Raw genomic sequence first — 23389 nt, forward strand, 5'->3', positions numbered from 1 at the left:
TGGATGGATGGTGTAAAAGATAGAGGTCTCCGTGACCCCTTGAACCCTTGGATCAGATGTCAGACACCAGATAAAAGTCCAATTATTATTTATTATATAATAATAATGTGCACCAAGCACCCTCCACTCCACAATACTCATATAATTAATCAATAATAAACACAATAATCCTCCACACTCCCAGACACTTCGCCACCCTTCCTCCCAGCTCAGCTCAGTGTTCTGGGCTTCCCACAATCCTTTTATAGCCCCTGACCCGGAAGTGGTTCCTGGCAAAACCCACAAGTCCATTTTCCTTCCGGGTCAGGGCAAACAGTCCTCTTCTTCACCCCGGGAGCACGTCGCTTCCTCCAGTCACGTGACTGTGACGCACTCCCGGGTTATAGGGCACACAAGAGCCCACTAGCCCCCCTACAGCGACTCCCCGTGGTCCCCAAGGTATCCAGCAGGGCTGTGTATAGAAACTACAAAGTCCATGAGGCCCTGCTGGAACTCGGGGCACCATCATGCTGTCCGGAGGGCTCCTCCTAGCGGCCTGGGGGTGGTGACCAGAGTCCATAGCCGGTCGTCCATCACAATGGATAGTTCTGCCATATACATTGCAACCCTGCCCAGTATTGGTTCCCACTTTGCACTCAGGGTTCCTAGAATGGCACCTACTTCCCACAATCTTGAATTCAAAAGTTACACCAAAAATGAATAAATGGATGAATGAATTATTATTATATTTAACACTTTCCCTTTCTCTTTTGAATGGAATTCTACAATTAAAGAGTTATTATTACACTTCACTTGACATTTTCAGAAAGCATGTCCGCAAGATAACCTCTTGCTTAATTTCCCCACTTGCATTTCTTGAAAATAAGTTAAACCATTACGAAAACAGAAATGCAGGCTGAAGAAATTTCAATTGCTCTTATTCTGAAGCAGTGCCTTCATTTCTTTTTTTTTTTTTGTTATGCCCACTATCCTTTTTTTGCTTTTATTGCTAAATTGTTATCCGCAGATTCCTAAGGTGCACATCTTCTAATCCTCCACAGGACACGTCAGTTTGTCAAAGTGGAAAATCCACACACTTCACAGCTCACAAAAAAAAAAGAAAATAACGTTCACCTCCTCATGATGGGAAAAGGTCAGACCATTAACAACTTGCTTCTCAGTAGAACTTTACCCACACAAACAAACAGGAAGGTGTACAAGATGAGACACATGGTGAGTAAATGCAGTGCCAGTGCAGCAAGGAAATGATAGCAATCAGACCTCTTTACAGAGCACAAGATCACTGCCCTACTAATCTGTCACAGGAGATGAAAGAACACAAATGTGTTGGGCCTTTAACTTTCTGTACTAATACAGACACGTTGAGAGGAACCAGAGAACTGTGTTGTTTGACTTTAGCAAAAGCATTATTTTAATTATTTGTTCTATATTTAAACATGTTTTTAACAGGAAATAGATACTACTAAGTATATAAAGTAAAAGTTAACTTCATTTTTTATTTGCTTTATGAGGAGTGTGATCTGAACATATTTTCACATGTCTATTATTTTTTTATATTGTATTTAATAGATAGATAGATAGATAGATAGATAGATAGATAGATAGATAGATAGATAGATAGATAGATAGATAGATAGATAGATAGATAGATAGATCCTGCTGTGGGTTGGCACCCTGCCTAGGATTGGTTCCTGCCTTGTGCCCTGTGTTGGCTGGGATTGGCTCCAGCAGACCCCCGTGACCCTGTGTTCGGATTCAGCGGGTTGGAAAATGGATAGATAGATAGATAGATAGATAGATAGATAGATAGATAGATAGATAGATAGATTAACAAAGGGGACATTCACATGATATGTATATGATATTAATGATATTGTATATAATAATATTGTACTTAATCCAAAATAAGTTATCTGACTTGATTACAAAAACAGTTTGACTTAATGAAAGCAGCACTGAGAAAAACCTATTATCATCTGTAATGAGGAAACAGGGGTGTATTGTCTTCTTTAAAGAACCAGAAAAAATAGGATGGTAAATATCTGTTACTCATTCACTCATTTCAAGATGCTTTATTTCTTATATCTAGATTTATAAAACAATGCGGTATTTTGGGCTATTTTTTTACGCCGCCTCAACAAATTTTTACCATGTTTTTCATCTATCTGGCAATCATTCCCTTGCTATTTGCACTTGTATATGTTCTTTATCGTTGATGGGACCCCTTTGAGCTTTACTATGTACCTAATCATCTCGCTCTGACATTGCCCCCTACTTTCTGGTGTGTAGTCTTCCACCAAGAATTTAACAGCATTCTCAGACAAAGTGTGATTTTTTTTACAAATGTTATAGAGTACTTGTTTATAGTTACTTATAATTATTTTACTGTTATTATTAATAGTGCCCAACAGATGAGGATTTTTAGACCAATAGCAATATTGATGTGCTCACAGCAAAGACTGACGTTTACTGAAACATATTGTTTTAATTTTACAACTTTCCTAGAAAATCATTTGAATAAAAAAAAAGATGTGCATGCATTATTCTAATTTAATATTTAAACAGTTAAATAACACATAAAAAAAATACACATTACAAAAATTGTAATACGCTTTAAAAGTGGTATGCACTTTAACTGGAATGTTATCAGTACATTTGCTTAGCCCACTTTAACGCTCACTCCCTCTTTCTCTGTCTTGCTCTTTCTGAAAAGAGGCAATGCTATTTGTTTATACATAAGACAAGTCAATGTTTCAATATTTCCAGTCCACTAGTTGCAGAATTTAGTAGAGGAAGTGAAGCATGATAAAGGTTGCTGATTAGTTTATCTACTGAAAATGTATAAATTACAGATTGTATTAGTAATAATAACTTTTATATTTTTTAAATCTGCCCAAAACATTAACAGTTGAAATATTTTAAAACAGGCAGCTATTTGTAAAAAAAAAACCAAAACTGCAGGTTTAAGCAAAAACAGCATTTTAATTAAAATAGTAGAAAACCAATGCTTGTTCATAAATATGACAAACTGTTGTAGAACATATTCTGTAAAATTCTTTTTTTTCTCAAATTACTACAATAAAACAGGAAAAGAAAATGCAAGCTCACCCTTTTGAAAACAAGTGAAATCTTTATTCCAATTTAGAATAACTTTAATTAGAATGAACTGCAGGTAAACATAAAGAACATGCATGTATGTTATTCAAATTTAGGAAGGCAGGGACAGAGCCTACTGAGCAGCACTGACTCCAAGGCAGGAAACAGCACTGGACAGAGCAGTAATGTTTCCTGACAAAAATAGAGACTTTCAGCTTTCTCTTTTAGTTTAGCAGCTGCCTGTCTGTATGGACTTTAACAGCCCTTAACACTTGAAGGCAGATGAGTCACACTGCTGACTTGACAGCTTTTCTCACAGCTTATAAAGACTCAGAAAAGGAGCACACAATATATAGATATTTTTTTCATTGCAGCTATATATTAAAGTAAAGCATCTCTGATTTGTAAGGGTGTGTAAATGTTATGAAGTACGACTTATTTAATTTTTTGCTCATGCATTATTACATTTCTGTGCTTTTGAGACCATCTGAAAGGCAAAGATTTCAAATCTTGCTTTAATTCCATGTTACTGAGATCATGACCCTGACGCAAAAAACACAATAAGTTAAAGCACTGGTCATCAACCTTTTTTGAACCATGGACCTATTTCATGTAAGATAATTTTCCACGCACTGGCTATCATGTGCGCATAATAAATGCAATTCACTGTAACGCAGAATCATTGGAAGCCCTGAGCTTGTTTCCCTGCAAGAGTATGGTCCCATGTTAAGTAGTGATGGGAGACAATGACTCCCAAAGTGTGTTCCTTATGTCCTGCTCCATAATTTTGTTTCGGTTGCTGTCACTGCAGAAAGCCCCACTTCACAAAGATATAATATTTGAATAGAAGCAGGATTTTCAGTGCTTTTTTGGCTGCATGTCTCCAGAGTCATTTGTTTTTTTACTCATTTTAGATAGGTTTAGCTTGTGAACTTAATTAATCAGGCATCAAAACTGTGTCAGAGACAAGTGAAGTGTGGGAAAGAGGCACAGACAGAAGTGATGGGAAGATTGTTGAATGACGAGTGTTCACAGTTATTGAAAGCTATCAGCAGTTTATTGTACACCACAAACAAATCAATCTGCACGCTCATCCAAACTTTACTTAATGCCAGCCTTCCTGCTTTGTTAACTAAAGTGGCTATCAAGGTACATAAACAACAAAACATAGTCAGTGTTCTACATCCTCCCTCTTTAGCTTTGTTCCTTATTTCAAAATCCATGAACATGTTTGCTTTAATATTTTCTTTAAACACATTCAAGAATTAAACATTATATCAACAGTTCAATATAGCATGTGAGATTGAGAAGTATACATGCTCATGTGGGTGCCTCTTTGTCTGAATGTGCAACCGCTATAAAAATATCATATTCTTATTCAAACATTGCCATCAAACACAAGTGTTTTGGGTCTACAAAATCCTTCTGCGCTGCCGTCAATGTATATTCAATTACCCTGTGCAATTCAGTTGCTTGTTGCTCTTCCATGAGACTTAGTTACTGACGACTTATGACACCATGTTGGATGACGAGTGAAAGTCATAAACAGTTTATTGCACACCATAAACAAATCAATCTGCACACTAATCCAAACTTTATTTAATACCACCCTTCCTACTTCCTTAACTACAGTATCTGTCCAGGTAAATAAACAACAGAACGTAGTCACTGTTGTACAGAAAGGGCTGGTTGTTTTTCACAATTAAACACCCTGCAGACTGCAATAGTCAATAAAATAGAAGTAAAAATAAAAAGTTTATTCTTTTTGTGTGGCCTGGTACTAAATGATTCATGGCCTAGTACTGGTCTGTGGTCAGGTGGTTGGGTAACACTGAGTTAAAAGGTCATCCACATGTGCAATTCACTATGCAAGCTTGCAGAATAAAGCAAAAAAAAAACACTCAAATTTGACCTTGCTTACCCTAGCTTTGATTTTGTCACACAATTTGGCTTCATTATAATGTTCTCTTGCTCTCCTGGTTTTGATCCTTGCTTTCATTTTCATTTTACGCCATTCTCTCTATCTGTCACATTATTTGTTTGCTGTCTTGTTTAACAGAAGAGTAAGGATGCTCTTTGATGTACATAAAGAACCTCACTTCTTTTGACTACTACAGGTAAATTTGCAGTCAGTAAGACAGCTTGGGAAGTATACTTATCTGCATACAAAGTGATTGATTTGTTCCAGAGTAATATTGTATAGCTCTTTTGAAAGTTGATATGGTGAGGATTTCACTTATCTTACTGTACAAAGAACTGCCAGTCACTGTAATATGAAAACAAGGCTGTCAGAGCTGATGACAAGCACAGGTTGAGAAACATTTGTTGATAAGGAAATTCTCCTATAAACCAATTGCTTTGAATTAGGGAGGCACATTTTTATGCCCTTCTGAAAGCTGATAGGCTAGTGATTTTGACCTGCATGCAACTTTAATGCAAAGAGATCCTTGCTTTCGGAATGAATGAACATATATCTGCAAACTCACAGCTCTCACGGTATAAGTGATAAGTGATAAGCAATCACATACATAGACAAGGTTGTTGAACCATTTTAAGCCTGAGATCCTGCTCTTTTTAACTTGAAAAACCTATGAATTTTGAAATATTATGTATCGAGTGAAAACCTATGGTACGATTAGGAGTAGATTGTGCAAAAGCCATTTTGGCATTGGGAAGACATTAGGGAAGGTAGAGAAGAATGGAATATGGCATTTTATCAGGAAAATTGAAAACGTTTCCCCTTGAGGAACTTTATTTAGTGACCATATCTGCACTTTATTAGGGATTTTTCACTATGAGGCACTTGAATTGGCACGGGCAAAGTTACCCCTCCCCATGGTGGGCTTAATCAGTTAAATTTCCCCCTGAAGAACTTATTTAGTGACTATTCCATTAAGCACCAAGTAGCTCTAGTAGTATATATTGTCACATACGTGCACCTGAGGACCACCTCACTGGTTCTGATCAGGTATCCACCTCAAGGAGAGAGTGGACTATATATATATATATATATATATATATATATATATATATATATATATATATATATATATATATATATATATATAGATACGCACACACACCAGGAAGAGCAGGAGTATGTTGGGGAGCAAAAGTTAGAAAAATAAAAAGAGGGATGCATAAAGATTGCACCAGAACAAGGTTGACTGAGGTCCTATACTTCATTGGATCAGGATCTAGGATGAATGCCGACTTCCACTGGCTTTGTTGGAAACACAGGGACTGCGGAAGAAGGGCTGAAGCCTCACACTGCAGGGTGGAACAGACATCAGAGTTCACCCAAATAGCCCTCCTCCACCCTAAGGGAAACAACACATGGGCAGTTAGTGATCGTGTTTCACTTTTGTCCGTCTCCATTTTGACCTGTCAAAGCCAGGAAATTGCTCCCATGGCTTGCATATCTGATAATACAGTATATAAGCAATACATATGTATATACATTTGTGCATATGTGTGTGTTTATATATTTAACATTATGTTTGTTTGCACTTGGAATAGGAGACACCGTATAAGCTGCAGAACAAGGCCAGAAAGATACAAAACAAGATGAGAACTGAAGTGATAGAGGTTGGATATAAAATTGTTTTGTTTACTGGACTCATTTTTGTAAACATTTGAATTAGATAATAAGAAATCTTTCTGCAGCCCTCTGATAGACTGCCTACCACAATACCATATCAGTACCATCTTGTTGGAAGCCAATAAACTATTCAACCTTTAGAACTTTTCAGTGAAAAGAAAAACCACCGGTGCACAACTGGACTGCAAAGATCTCAGCTGCAGGCAAGAAAGTTTACTGTGTTTCTATAGTGTTAGACAGGGGTCTCCAACTCCAGTCCTGGAGAGCTACTGTGGCTACAGGTTTTCATTCTAACTCTTTTCTTAATTAGTGGCCAGATATTGCTGATAATTAACTCTTTGCCTTAATTTTAATTGATGCACAACTTAAGACTTTTTCCTTAATTAGCAACCAAAAAATATTAAGACACAAAATGAACAAACACATAAACAACAACATGTGTCCATCACACAATAACAGAAAACAAAGAAAGGTGAAGGCCTCAATAATGCTGATCTGCTCAGGTCCACAACACATTTTGACAGCGCTCTTAACAAAGAAAATCAACAGGTTTGGAAATGTCTGCATTCTGGCAGAATGAGCGCCATGGAATTAAATAACGGGTTTAACAAGCAATGAGAATTGGCTTCAAGTTAAGAAACTGAATGAAGTGAAGTCGGTTGGAGTATGAGGCCCCAATTTAGCTGGTCATCTGTTGGCTCACTTCACATCAAATTTATGTTTAGGTGCCATTTAAGGAAAAAAGAATCAATTCAGCGGTCAGAGTCTCAAGAAAAGTCAATTAAAATAAAGTTTAAAAGTTAATTAGCAACAAAAACTGGTCACTAATTAAGAAAAGAGTTAGAATGAAAACATGTAGCAACAGTAGCTCTCCAGGACTGGAGTTGGAGACCACTGTGTCAGAAAGTCTGGATTGATCATCATGTATACTCCACTTGCTGCTGTTGTTCTTAAAAAGTCAAGCTAAGTGACATTCTTTAATGTTTGTGTTTTTTGACCTCCACCACATGTTTTGTTCTGATGTGTACATGGGTTTATTTTTGGACTAGCATTAGGCTGCAAAATAAATTAACCTATTTTTTCACAGCATGAACTTTGATAGAATACCACATAAATGCAAACAGAAAAACAAACAATAAAATGTTTGTTTGAGCTTCAGCTAAATTGATCAGAAATTATTAACCTATTGAACTTTTTGTTAACCATTTCATTGTTACAAGTACTTCAGTATTTAAATGCTGATAGCAATAAAAAGGACTCTATGATTACTCTGCACACTTCACTTTACCCCTTAGACTTCTGCAGTCAAACACATGGTTTGTGGTTTCTGCTTACACCATCAACCTGATACCATTGGCTGAGCCTCTGATATTGGCTGATGACAAGGGTTTCACTACAAATCCTGTCCAATGCACTACGTCAAATGGTTATGTCAAAGCAAAGAATGACAGGCTTGAAGCCTGGAACACATAACAATTGGTACAGGTATAGGATAAGTCCTAACACAAAAGGTTGACAGTAAAGAAATGAATTTACTTTAGATAGTAGTGCAGTAGTTAGTGCTGCTGATTTGCGGATCAAATGACCTGGTCTGGAATGTATAGCCTACTTTAATAAACTTGCCAATATCCAGTTCTGTGCAGTGTGACTGTGTATGGAACGTCAAACTGTTAAGCAATATGTGCTGTTCACATAAAATATACAGTCACATGGGATGGTATGGGCAGAACGGTAACGCAGTGGGTAGTGCTGCTGCTTCGCAGTTTGGAGACCTGGGTTCACTTCCTGGGTCCTCCCTGCATGGAGTTTGCATGTTCTCCCCATGTCTGTGTGGGTTTCCTCCGGGTACTCTGGTTTTCTCCCACAGTCCAAAGACATGCAGGTTAGGTGCATCGGCGATCCTAAATTGTCCCTATTGTATGCTTGGTGTGTGTGTCCTGTGGTGGGCTGGCAGGTGGGTTTTGTTCCTGCCTTGCACCCTGTGCTGAATGGGATTGGCTCCAGTGTTAGGATATAGTGGGTTGGATAATGACTGACTGACGGGATGGTATTTGGTGTTCATCGGACTGTATGCGGTGCACACACAAAACTAGCTGGTGCGACATTAAAGTATCTGGTGCACAGGCTATAGTACGTAACGAGCACGAGATAGTAAATGATCTGCATGACAAAGTAAGTGAAGAGCACAATATACTAAGTGGTGTAAAGCTGATAGTGAATGGTGAGCATGAGATACTAAGTGATGCGCACAAGGTGCTAAGTGGAGTGCACAAGAGTTTCCCAAAAAAAAAATGTACACCATGTCCCCTCAGGGTTTCAGAAATGTGTCTTACTCAAAAATATTTTCCTCTAAGACTACAAGCAAGGTCTTAGGTTTCAAGTATCCATCCATTATCCAACCCGCTATATCCTAACTATAGGGTCACGGGGATCTGCTGGAGCCAATTCCAGCCAACACAGGGCGCAAGGCAGGAAACAAACCCCGGGCAGGGCGCAAGCCTACCGCAGGGCGCACACACACACACCCACACACCAAGCACACACTAGGGACAATTTAGAATCGCCAATGCACCTAACCTGCATGTCTTTGGACTGTGGGAGGTAACTGGAGCACAGCAAACTCCACGCAGGGAGGACCTGGGAAACGAACCCAGGTCTCCTAACTGCAAGGCAGCAGCGCTACCCACTGCGCCACCGTGCCACCCTAGGTTTCAAGTATCTGAAACCTAATACAACAACAATTTATTTGTTGTATAGCCCAAAAAATCACATAACAAATGCCTCAATGGACTTTAACAGGCCCACAGCCTTGACGCTCAAAGAGGACAAGAAAAAACAGAAATAAGCCTAGCAGGATAAAAGGAATCTTGGGAAGGGAAATTCAGAGACAGTCCCCCTTCCAAATAGGTTGGGTGCGTAATGGGTGTCAAAAATGGGGTAAATACAATACACAAAACATATTACAGCTGAGTCAGTGCTGGGCCGGCCAGGACCCTTCTACCTGATGATTTGAGTGCTCCTTTACCTGACATGACTTTTCCATAGGCAGGCAAACAACTTGGCAGTAGAGCAGTGGTACCAAATGTCAGCACATATTTTGAGGAAGAAGCATTTCTTGAAATTGTGTAGAAATAATTACAATTTAGAATATTACCATTTGACGTAACATTAAGGTGCATTTGGGGTCTTAGTTATCTTATTTGAAAGTTGGAGCATTTAAAATTTTTGCTATTTCATTAAAGAATCAGGTATCACTTTTTTGTTTATTAAATATTTTTGTAACAGTGAATCATATTAAAACATCCATCCATCCATCATCCAACCCGCTATATCCTAACTACAGGGTCACGGGGGTCTGCTGGAGCCAATCCCAGCCAACACAGGGCACAAGGCAGGAACCAATCCCGGGCAGGGTGCCAACCCACTGCAGTATTAAAACATTAACAGTGATAATGGAATGAAATTACATGCATTATTAAACTACATTAAATGTATGTCTTTTAGCAGTATTTTATAATATGCAGTTAAAAATGTACACCAAATAAACTTGTGGGGGCTTAAATAGCAATTATAGTCAGAAGGGTCCAATTCAAATGTTGAAAAATGGCACTGATTTATGTTCTGTTGTACATTTTTGGGTGTGGAGGGTATATGACTGATTGTTGTTCTAATTTCTTAAACATAACATTTTTGAACGAAACAAAACATTTTACCAGTGTTATAAGAAAAGAGAAAATCAACAATTTCGGAAATGTCTGCTATTGCACAATGAGAGCAGGAACAAGCCATAGAATTAAAGAAAGAATCGGCTCCTAATTAAGCACCTGGTTGGAGTGAAATTGGTTGGAGTTTGAGGCCCAGACTTTTTTGGTCTTCTGTTGGGTCACTCATTTCTCATTTCATTTCTGTTTGGGTGCCATTTAAGGAAAGAAATCAAGCAATTCAGAGTAACAAATCCTAAAAAAACAAGGTAATTAAAATGAAAGGAAAATGAATTAATTAGCAGCAAGAACTGGTCACCAATTAAGAAAAGGGTCAGAATGAAAACCTGCAGCCACAGTGGCCCTCCAGGACTGGAGTTTGAGACCATTGCTTTAAAGTAACAGCCAGGATCCACTGTACTAATGCCCTTCCTAATTTTAAACAGTAATGTCACTCTTAACGTCCATTTCACTAAAGATATTTATGTTAGGCTATCTATTGATTCTGTATTGACCCTGTGTGAGCATGAGTGTGGGTGTGACTTGATTGAAGGATATAAATATTGTTCTACAGTAAGGTGAGAAAGTAAATCTGAAGTGTTTTATTGTTTAAGCTATATGAAAAATGAAAATATAAGGTTAAATGACTAACCTTAATAAACAAATTAAATATTTACACTTAATAGTGCACATTTTTATGCAATGTGCCAACAAAACCACTCTAAAATCTTACGGTATTTCAATTTCCTGCGTTTGTTCCTTCGGTCTACTTATTATGTGGTCTCATATTACATACGTTTCCTTACACACCTTGAAATATGTGCTATAGTAGACTCAGCCCACATAGACCAGCTTTTATGAAGTACACAGTGACCTTGGTAAATTCCCTTATTTCCATTGTAAACAAGAGACATGAAAAATAAAAAATGCACCAGTCTGAGAACTAAGGAAAAGCTTTCAATAACAATGTAGCTGGCTTGATTTTTTTGAGGTGTTTAATGACTCATTCTGCTTTCACTCAGAAAGGGCGATTAATGGAACATAGAATACTGTATTTACTGAAAACTATTAATTTTATTGCTATCACTATCACTGATGTTAGGAAATATTTGATATTTTTTATACAAAGTTTGGGAAATGGTGTATGAAAGTCATTTTGCAACCAGGCTATGGCTATAAAAACTTTCAGCTGCCTTGGACATGGACATTTTTTTACTCATTTCTATACTAAAGAATTACTCACATATACTTTTACTTTGACTATTTTCGTTGTTTTTTACACACTTTTAAAGCTTTTTCTATCCTTTTTTTTCAAAGAATGCATCACAATATTATTTACAGCAATGTGCATTTCAGTGGCAGTCACAGAAGAACCAAAGGGCAGATATACAATATTACATATTATATACAAATATTGGCCTATTTCAAAAGAAAGACACACACTGGTAACCAAGAGCTGTTACAAGTGCCAGTGTGGGTAAACTTCCACCAGGTGTCACAATTCTATACTGTATTCAAAGATGTTATAAGTAACATGGGAAAGAGAGGATAGTTTTCATATTTCTAAGGTGTCACAAAGTATTATCGTTAATTCTATTAAATTTTACAGAGTCATTTCGAAGACATAATTTTCTTTTTGTTAGCTATCTTGGTTGTGGCATAATCAGGTGTTATGGATCATACGACCCTGATCTTTTAATATGTGGTCCATGGCCCACAGGGTATTTAAGATGGTGGCACTCTGCTCCTTTTGCACAAGATTCTGTATGTAACACTAAAAGACCAGTTATTCTTAAGAGAATTAGCACTTTAAATGTGATTTAAGACTACGAGTTTGATTTGTGTTTTAGTTTTGGTTTCTTGCTTAATTCTTACTTTTTAACACTCACATATTTTCTGTACCTTTATACAGAATGTACACATTGCCCACTACATCCATTAAACAATGTCATCTCCAGACAGAGGAGCAGTTTCAGCAACAGACTGCTGTCACTGTCCTGCTCCACTGACAGACTGAGAAGATCATTCCTCCCCCAAACTATGCGACTCTACAATTCCACCAGAGGGGGTAAACGTTGAACATTATTCAAGTTATTGTCTGTTTTTTTACCTGCATTTTTTATTACTCTTTAATTTAATATTTTTTGCTGCTGGAGTATGTGAATTTCCCCCTGGGATTAATAAAGTATCTATCTATCTATCTATCTATCTATCTATCTATCTATCTATCTATCTATCTATCTATCTATCTATCTATCTATCTATCTATCTATCTATCTATCTATCTATCTATCTATCTATCTATCTATCTATCTATCTATCTATCTATCTATCTATCTTGCCTTTCAAAGTTCAAATCTATAAATACAATTTTACATAACACAAGGATATTATAAATAAGTAATCGAGATGGAAGAGTCTCTAAGCATAGCTTAAATTAATATTAACTAAACTCATTTTTTAAGTCTGTTCAGGTTATAATAGTAAACAAATGAGTCTGATGCTATGATCAGATAGCCTGGAAGGAGAGAAAAACAAAAAATCCAAGAAGCGAGATGCTGGAGAAAGTAAACCTGAATGGATTCCAAGGCAAAGATACCAGCCAGCCCCTAATGGGCATTCTATAAAACATAAATGTATTAAAATGGTTTATTATTGTTATGATGCACTGTACTTAAGGATTAGATGCTGTGTGTCTCTTCAAAAGTTGTCACATTCACATTCCCAACATCAAATATGGCTGCATGGTACTTTGATAGTAGCGCTGGTGCAATGATGCAACATGTAACATGCCCAGCAATAAAGCTTCATGTCAATAACAGTGTGGCCATGGCCGTGACTGCAAAGTGGTGGCAAAGTGGTACGACAGTGATGTCAAAAAAGAAAAGTATTAATTAATAACAGTGAAAGGAATAATGTTTACCAAATCAAAAATAATCTAAAAGGAGTTTCACATTCTAAAATGTACCAGTTTTAATTGAATAGTCTAGGATTCTTGAAATAATTTGGAACTGTTGTGCTATGTGTTCCACAATAGATGTGAACTCTGACCAAATGTCAACAAGGCACACATTTATAATTTGATCAGAGCATCCAAATAACTGACCTGTGACAAAAGGCTGATATGTTAGGTATAAGACTATATATACTCTCTACCAATATGTTAGCAGGATTAGGCATAGTAGTAGTTTTGTCATTAGTAGTAGTAGTAGTAGTATTGAATAGATATCTATTTCAATATACTGTATATTAAATAATGATACTGTGGCGCACCAGTATAACATTTAGTAACCAACAGTATATAAAGCATCTGCGTTGCCACATTCAGAAAGTCGTGTGCTTTTCTTTATGTTCCTGACCTATGAAATATGCAGATGATCTTACAGGCTGAATGTTGATGGAATTTACCTGTATAAGTACTCCATTATCTAAATTCAAGTGGTACCATAGGGCGGTGGATAGTGCTTATACAACAGCAACAACACCAACAACAATGTATTTATTGTGTAGCCCAAAATCACACAAGGGATGACTCAATGGGCTTTAATGGGCCCTGTTTTTGAACTGCCCCCCAAGCCCTAACTCTCTAAGAAGACAAGAAAAAACTCCCAAACAACCCTTGTTGGAAATTAAAAAGGAAGAAATTTTGGGGAGGACAATTCAGAGAGACACCCCCTTACAGGTGAGGTGGGCGTGTAATAGTCATCAAAAAATGGGGTAAATACAACACACAAAACAGCATACGAGTAATCCTTTTCAAAGAGACAGATGGCCAATCTATCATTACCACCTCAGAAATAAAATAGTAAAAGCTATTTTGTTCTTGCATAACACTCCTCACCAAATGCAGGCACATACTGTAGTTCCGTGACAACTCAGAATGCAAGAATAGATTATATCTCTCACTAAATATAGACCTATAATGCTGCATAACAATTTTTTTTAATGTCTTGCTTCCTGAAAAGTTTTTGCTGATTGTGACAGGTACCAACTGGGTATTCACAAATATAGTTTTGGTTTTACTGCATCACATAGGAACTCTGAGAAATAGACATTTATATGTTTATTGACAATAATGTATTTAGTCACGTTTATGTTTCACATAGGCTATTAAATTCAACAGAATTAAAAGTGTTTTGCTCCTGATTTTCTTTTGTATTCAATGTCTGGTGCATCACATTGCAGTGTCCAACAGTAGTCAGCAAGCACTGATGGATTCCAGTTGCCCTGGTATCGTTTCTCCATCGTAGCAATGTCCTGGTGAAACCTTTCACCGTGTTCTTCACTGACAGCACCGAATTTTGCGGGGAAGAAGTCCAAGTGTGAGTGGAGGAAATGAATCTTGAGTGACATGTTGCACTTCATTGTCTTGTATGCTTTGAGAAGTTTATCTACCAGCTGAATGTAGTTTGGGGCTCTGTAACTGCCAAGAAAATTGTCAACAACGTCTTTGAAGGCTTTCCAGGCAATTTTTTCTGGCCCAACTAATAGATCTTCAAACCGCTTGTCACTCATAACATGTCTGATCTGGGAGCCAGCAAAAATGCCCTGTTTGATCTTGGCATCAGTTATTCTTCGGAACATCTGTCTTAAATAACGAAAATCTTCGCCTTCCTTGTTCAGTGCTTTCACGAAATTCTTCATGAGTCCCAGTTTTATGTGAAGCGGAGGCAAAAATATCTTTGCCGGGTCGACAAGAGATTCATGTGCCACATTTTTCTGTCCTGGAACTAACTTTTTATGGAGTGGTCAGTTCTGTCAAGAATAGTGTAACTCTTTGGCATGGCTGTCCCATTCACAGATGAAACAACAGTACTTTGTATAGCCGAGCTGCAGTCCTAGTAACAGAGCAACGACTTTAAGATCTCCACAGATATTCCAGTTGTACCTGCTATACTGGACGTGCTTCAGCAACAGTTCCATATTCTCATACATTTCTTTCATGTGTGCTGCATAGCCAACAGGTACTGAAGGATAAACGTTGCCATTGTGTAGCAGAATAGCTGTCAGGCTTAACATTGACGAATCAATGAACAGACGCCACTCTTACGGGTTGTGATCACAACCCAAGGCTGAGAACAATCTTTCAATGTCACAACAGAAACAGAGACTGTCGTCATGTGGCACGGGTCTCATTGCTGAAGGCAGATTAGGATATTCAATTGACTTCTTGTTTTTGGCAGAGAAACCAGGCATTTTAGTCAAACAGAAGTAACAGTCCGTCACATGGTCTTTCTGTCCTTGCCATATCATAGGAACAGCAAACGGCATCGTCTTTCGAGTGCCTCTGAGCCAGGCTCTGAGACTGACAGCACATGTCGCACAGCAAATGTGAGGCGCCCATTCCTTGTCTTGATCACCAATTTTGCAGTAGAAATACAGATGATAAGCTTTCTTCACAAGAGCAGTCATCTGATGTCTCTGAGGTGCAAGTGTATATTCGCCACAGATATAGCAGAATGTATCGCAGCATGTTTCGACATTGACGAGACATATCGCCCGACACCAAAACGTCTATAGCATCAAGCTTACTTACTGTTATATTGCTACAGATGCTATATTTTACTATACTGATACTATACATACACACTGAATATCTATATTAACCAAATGAGCAGGATCGGTGTATGCAAGCCACCTTTATAGCATGCTGAGACAGCGTCAAGCTCGTTCAGACCTGCCCAGTCATGCCCAGGATGTGAACTTCCACAGAACAGCTTCCAACCTGGCCTGATTCCATGCCTGGACATGCCCATTCTACACAAACCGTTGTTGATAAGTCACTTATGGGAGCAAAAATGTTTTGATACAAATATAAGAAAAAATCATGACAAAACTGAAGAAACTGTACGTGATGGGTGAATTTTGATGTGATATTCGTGATCAGCACCCAAAAATCTATAAGAAACACCCAAACAGTGTTTAAAAAGAAAAACTTTGTTGTGCAGTGTAACATAAGAATGCAGATTTGTTCAAATACATCAAAACAAAATAGAATCTAATTAACATAAATGAAAAACAACAATATCTGTACATAAGAACCATGGCCAGATTGTAGAAAAGGAGTCAGACAAGCCAGACACAGTCCAGGAGACCTTGGCCAACATGCAGCCTCCACCATATTGGCCATTCTACAGCCAGTGCTGAGCCAGGCCAATTTGGATTCCACTGCTCCTTTTACTGAGATGAGTTTTCCATAGGCAGGCAAACAGCTTAGCAGTAGAGTAGTGGCATCCAGTGCCACAAGAGGATACAGAGAACAGTAAAAGAATAGGGAAAGGTCAGTAAGAGTTTATAAATGTCTTATTACTTGTATTTCAGTATTAATGACTAACAGGGATGCACTAACACAGCTAATCAGCAGCACTACTCAGGGTATGCAAAACCAAAGTAGTGAGTCTTCAGCCAGGATTTAAAAGTTGAGATTGAAGGGGCACCTCTTATAGTAGCAGACAAACCAAACCACAGCTTTGAAGCCCTGCTTCTATGTCATAGCTACTTGGTTATAAGGTCAAAAATTGATGTGGTCTTTGGCTATGTGGATTGTCAAGCTTGGGTCACAGAGTTGCATAAGAGACAGGAAGGTGAGACCAGGTTTCCAAGGGAAAATAACATTATTGTTGCAAAGGCAAGAACAGTCTCAAGAGTTTATGCAAAATAGGAGTTTTTCTTTGGCACACACATTATGAGCAGTGACACAGTCAATTGTCCTGCTTTTACCTCCCTTTTAAGATTAAAAGAAATCAAAGCCTTCTTCCTCGAGCAGGTTCGGCAAATGGGAAACACTGGCTGGTGCAGACGGAGTCTAGAGAAGAGAGGACAGGAGAATAAGTAAAAGGGCAGGTCAGAGCTCGGTTTTAAATGTTTTAAACATGTGTGACAAGCACATTACACTGTATCTGTGCAGCTGATCCTGCAGCGGGCAAATTAAGAAATAATGTCTAATAGAGCACTACTGCACAGCTAACAGTCAGTGTGCAGCTCCTGGGTGTAGGTGGGAGGAATACACAGAAGGTCGGCTGCCTCAGAGACGGCATATAGTCATCGACAGCAGTCACAGAATTTTTAAAACCAGGATGTCCACTAGACTCATAACGTAAGTGTCTCTATTACAAATAGAGGTATACAGCAGGGAATAATTGTACAGAAGACAATAAAGCATGCAAAATTGAATAGTGAATAGTTGTAAGTACAAACACTAGTAGCAGGAAACTGTTATAAACTATGTGATTTTAATTGATTTCAATATTGTGGACGAAAAAGGCACACTGAAAAGCAGACAGATAATAGTTTCTAAATTCTCCTGTTTATTAATTTGGAGTCACAGTAAGTAGAGATTCAAAAGAGTATAACTTATTGCCGCAAAGCTCAATTGAACCCTGATCAAAAGCCAGGAGGGGTTTTTTATACTTCAGCATCTCATGATTAATAAGACAGAAAGAACATCCTTATCAAAACAGTAAAGTTAAACAATATGTCTGTTGAGCTAAGCATTATCTGTGTTTCAAAGCTGAGCACAGGAGAGACGCCTTTGCATAGACCACATGTACTTTCTGCAGCCTTGTGACCTTGTCCCTGAAACATTCACTCTGAGAAAGGGAAAAACAAGAAACAGCTTACATTTTATTCATGTGGACACTATTTCTCCTGAACCCTGGAATAACATATTTTTGTTAGTTCATAAGCCAAAGCGTCTCTCACTGGCAAGTTGGAAAAATAGTTATTATAAAAATTCTAATTTACTAAACACACAAAATACATGGTGCTGAGGAGAACATTCTTCTTCTACATTCCCCCCTTTTTGAACCAACAAAAATATGGGTGACATAGGAGTAACGCAGGAAAGAGTAGGAGAAGGGAAAGGAGTGGAAGAAAAGGAAGAAGAAATTGGAAGCATGCATTCTTCGTGTAACATATAAGCCTTGGCCACGGAGGCAGTGAAATACTGGGACACACGATATCTAATTAGGGGGACTACACAGCAGGCCACAAGTAACAGAATGATAAAAGCAACAGCCAGTGAAATAAAAACTGACCTGAGCCATCAGCCCCAGGGGCTAGAAATGCCAGAAGTGGTAGCTAATTCATTTGAAAGGGCAGTTAAACCTGTCAAAGCACGGGTGATTGATACATCGGGAGCCTTATTATTAGGGATGTAAGTGCAGCACGCATCACCAAACATAGCACATACACCCCCCTTTTCAGCAAGGAGCATATCTAATGCTAATCGATTTTGCCAAGTCATAAGGGATGTTCTATCAAGCTGTTCATGTATCCCTTCAACAGCCTCTTTAGTAAAATTCAGGAAACGCTGTTGGTTGTAATATAAGTAATTAATCCAATCTACATTTTTATTTATTGTAACTTGGGGGAAAATAGACTCAAATCCGGCAGCAACTTGATCTCGCGCTTTAAATTTATCAGGGACTCCGCGAGGGACACCAATGGAATCAAAGTAAATGCCAGGGCCGTGAAGAGAGAATGTGGAGGGGTCAGCAGAGCGGGGTCGACGACGTCGGCCAGAGCTGGACGACACGCGAGGAGAATTCAAAGGGAGGAGGCGGAAAGGCATAACAAGTTGGGTTAATGCGCATGTGCCAGTCCAAACACGGGGAAGAATATCAAGTAATTTTAATGTACTGCACATCCACCAAATATCAGCACGCGGAGTGGACTGTGTCAACAGGAAAAGTGATAATGTAGAATTAAATGAGGTGGAGTTAACCTGGAAAGTCTGGGAACAGAAGGAAGAAGGGATATGACCAACATTAGTACCTCGGAAGGGGGAACTATAATTACTAGAGAAGCAGGTATAATTGCCTTCATGAGACTGGAACATCGGGGGAGTCATTTGAGGAGTGGGGGGGAAGAGGAGAGAAAGTGTAATGCAGTTAGAGTCTTTTGGTGTGGATGGAGAGGTAAAAGGGCAAGGAGACAAGGAAGACCAACAGGGTAAATATTAGAAAGAGGGAAAGGGACAGTAGCCAAATGTGGCCTGGCCGTAGCACAGGCGTAGCAATCAGATTGATTTACTTGCTTAGCCGAATATAATACCCACTGCAACCAACGGTTCTGATCGCCATAGCCAGTTTCAATTGAAAAAGTGGATGAAAGGGTGGAAATATTCATAATCTTAACAGGAGAAAAGTCTGAACCAGAAGTTGGGGAGGCGGGTGTGTGTGCAGGAGAATGAGCGGTGTTAGTAACAGGATTGTCAATCTTAATTAGAAATCTCCCTAAAGGGTCTGTTCCAGATACCTATGCCCCTAATATATAGGTTCCTGAGTCATTTAAAGAGGAGTTCTTCAAAGTGATGATCAAGGGGTTACAATGGTTGTCAACACATTTATGAGAAGCATGTTCTTTTATGATAGAAAATCGATTTTTCAAACCGTATTTTTGGGCCTCAAAAGGTTGAGAACCCCACTCCTCAGTTCTAGTGTTAGCAAAAACCCATTGCCAGGTGTCGCAGTTACTTCCCCAATAATACTTCGAAACAGTCATACACACGTATTTGTCAGACCAGGTCCACTGGGCTTGTCGACCAGTCCCACAGTTGATAATAGAGCAGAAATCAACCTGCACTGATGTGGTGATTCCTAACGGGAAAGTCAAGGTGACCAGGGCAGTAGACAAGGGAAAAGAAAGCATAGTAGCACAGCAATCAAGGGTGCCATCTCTTGCAATGTGAGGACGGGTCATAATGATATTGTTCATCGTAAAAACCTGCTCCAGACGGTTCACCTGTTAGCAGGGGTGCAGTTGGAGGAGAGGGTGCAGGAGGTGGAAGCGGGGGAGTTTTGGTAAGGAGGGGGTGGACAGATTACGGGGTATAGGGGGTCTTTCTTTTCGGTCTGCTTTCTTTTACTTTCAGGCTTGGGCGCTGTCTCTATCTTCATTTTCTGCAACGCTAGCAATAATTCTTCCTTGTCTTTTTTGTGTTTTGACTTCAGCAGCCAGCAGGTTGTTACGCCTCTGCTTATTCCACTTCTTACATGCCTTTTAAAATCCAACCCAGTCTGCTTCTCTATTAACTGTTTAGGGGACCCGTCTTTCAATCCCGACGGTGTACTAGGAGCCTGGTGATTCTCTGAAAATAATCCTTCTAACATTAGGTTTTGAGGACCCTGGGGGACCTGTTTGACTGGCTTGCTATTTATTTCCCATAGTAAGTGGCAGGCCTTCAACAGAGAGCAACTCAATCCCTGATTATTTCTCGTCCCACTTGTCGTCCCTGGAAATCAACCAGTCGACAAGTGGAAATCAACCTCCCCTCTTCCAAATTTCACACGTACTCTAACTGCCCCTTTCACCCCTATTCCTCTTTATATAGGAACGTGCCACTCGGTCCTTTCTACTCGAATTCCTAAGGGGTGACTTACTAACATTCACACTGTGCCGTCACTCTCTATGAATCCCTAAAACCCTTCTATGTCGATACGGTATGATTCTCTATTCTTTCAGCATGCTTTTTTTTTTTTTTCTTTTCCCCGTATACGTCTATTTCTCCCAGCACACCAGTCAAACCAACGGGAAACCCCCGAATCTACTCACCACGACTCCTTCTGCCTGCCTGGAAAAATCCCATCCAGTTGCTTTTCGTTTCGGTCAGGAGGAGGTCAGCGACTCCCCACGCAGGAAAATGCCCAAGGTAGGCCAGTCCTAACTTTTACCGGAGCTGGTCCTCGATCCGCGGAAATCAGTCCACTTGGACGAACCCGCCCAGGGAGTCGTCTGCCCGTCTCCTGCCCCACGTTCGGGCGCCAAAAACTGTGGACGAAAAAGGCACACTGAAAAGCAGACAGATAATAGTTTCTAAATTCTCCTGTTTATTAATTTGGAGTCACAGTAAGTAGAGATTCAAAAGAGTATAACTTACTGCCGCAAAGCTCAATTGAACCCTGATCAAAAGCCAGGAGGGGTTTTTTATACTTCAGCATCTCATGATTAATAAGACAGAAAGAACATCCTTATCAAAACAGTAAAGTTAAACAATATGTCTGTTGAGCTAAGCATTATCTGTGTTTTCAAAGCTGAGCACAGGAGAGACGCCTTTGCATAAACCACATGTACTTTCTGCAGCCTTGTGACCTTGTCCCTGAAACATTCACTCTGAGAAAGGGAAAACAAGAAACAGCTTACATTTTATTCATGTGGACACTATTTCTCCTGAACCCTGGAATAACATATTTTTGTTAGTTCATAAGCCAAAACGTCTCTCACTGGCAAGTTGGAAAAATAGTTATTATAAAAATTCTAATTTACTAAACACACAAAATACATGGTGCTGAGGAGAGCATTCTTCTTCTACAATATATATTAGACTAAACAAGAATTGCCCAAAAATTGTACATATAAGTGAACTACAATGTCCATCTTGATTCATATTTGGATTCATGTAAGTTTTCATCTTGGTGACCTACAGTACCTCGAAATAAGGGTTTATGAACATGAACAGGGAACAGCTTGACCAGACCTGGGCATTGTACGGCCCGTCGGCCAAATGTGGCTCGTGGTCTGGTTCTGTCTGGGCCGTGGTAGGTGCGGATGGGATGGCACATTCTTGCCTGTGCGTGTCAGTCTACATCACAGATAGATGTGACCAGGTAGACACAAACCAAAATTGATAAGTATGGGAAATTGCAGATTTCTTCACAAAGGAAAGGATATAAAAGAGGTAAACTGCAGGAAATTGCAGCAGAGAAAGAGGTGATACAGGTATTGTCCATGTTATATTGAATAAAGGAAGAAGACATCTGTTGTTAATCTGAGTCCTGTCTGCATTTTGTGCAAAGACACAACAAAAATAAGTATTAAAAAATGAAAAGTTCATGTGGAAAACAGATCACTCAACAAACCCTGGACTCCTAAGTATTTTTTCATAGAGGCTAGCAGTAAAGCAATCTGTTTGGTATACAAAGAGCACATCACTGCATTTAAAGACTACAACTTGAGGTGTCACTTCAAGACCAAGCATGTCTTAAAATACAAAAATTTATCTGAAGAGACGGTGAGGACTGCAGAGGAATTGATAGCTAAACTGCAAAAATAGCAAAGCCTTTTCACACGGAAGGAACAGTAAAAACCAGTTCTATAGTAGCTCACAAAAAAGCCATAAAAAAGCAAACCAGTTTCAGAATTTGTTAAGGAGTGCTTATTGGAGTTGGCAGCAATCCTCTTCCTGGAGCATAATAATGTGTTTGAACATCTGTCCCTCTCATGGTGAATGGTTACAAGATGGATTGAGGAAATTGTGGAGAATCTGGTACTACAACTAAAACACACATTGGAAAATGTCGACTTCATCCCTTTGGCCTTGAATGAGAGTTGTGATGTTCGTGACACAGCACACTGATGATTTTTGTGAAAGGAATAATGAAAGATTTTGAAATGATAGAGGAACCAGCTTCTTTGCGGTCAGTGTAAGGGAGAACAACCAATAAGAATGTATTTACTGAAGTCAATACGTGCATGGAAAAGTTAGAACTGCAGTGGGAAAAGTTAGTTAGTGTGACAACGGATGGTTTTTTTAATTAGACAGGTAAAAATGCTGAACTTTTAAAAAGGATGCAGGAAAATGTGGCTGAGATTAACCCAGCCCAAAAACTCATATGATTACATTGTATTATTAACCAAGAAATGTTATGTAAATCATTACTGAAAATTAATCATATGGTTGAATTTATAATAAATAGTGTAAATTTCATCAGGGCATTAAATCACAGTTTGTTAAATTGTTGGAAGAGTATAAGACTGATCACCCTGATCTGGGCTACCACACAACTGTCAGGTGGCTAAGCATGGGCAAAGTGCCCAAACAGGGCTGAGATCTGAAATCAGAGATTCAGGGGTTTTGTCAAATGAAAGGAAAACCCATCCCTGAACTAAGCAGCACTAAACGGCTATCAGATTTAGCATTTACTGTTGACGTGACTGCACTTATGAAATAGCTGGATAGAAAATTGCAAGTCAAAGGTCTTTTGATATGCAC

This window comes from Erpetoichthys calabaricus, chromosome 1, assembly GCF_900747795.2.
Source record: "Erpetoichthys calabaricus chromosome 1, fErpCal1.3, whole genome shotgun sequence".
NCBI lineage: Eukaryota > Metazoa > Chordata > Cladistia > Polypteriformes > Polypteridae > Erpetoichthys > Erpetoichthys calabaricus.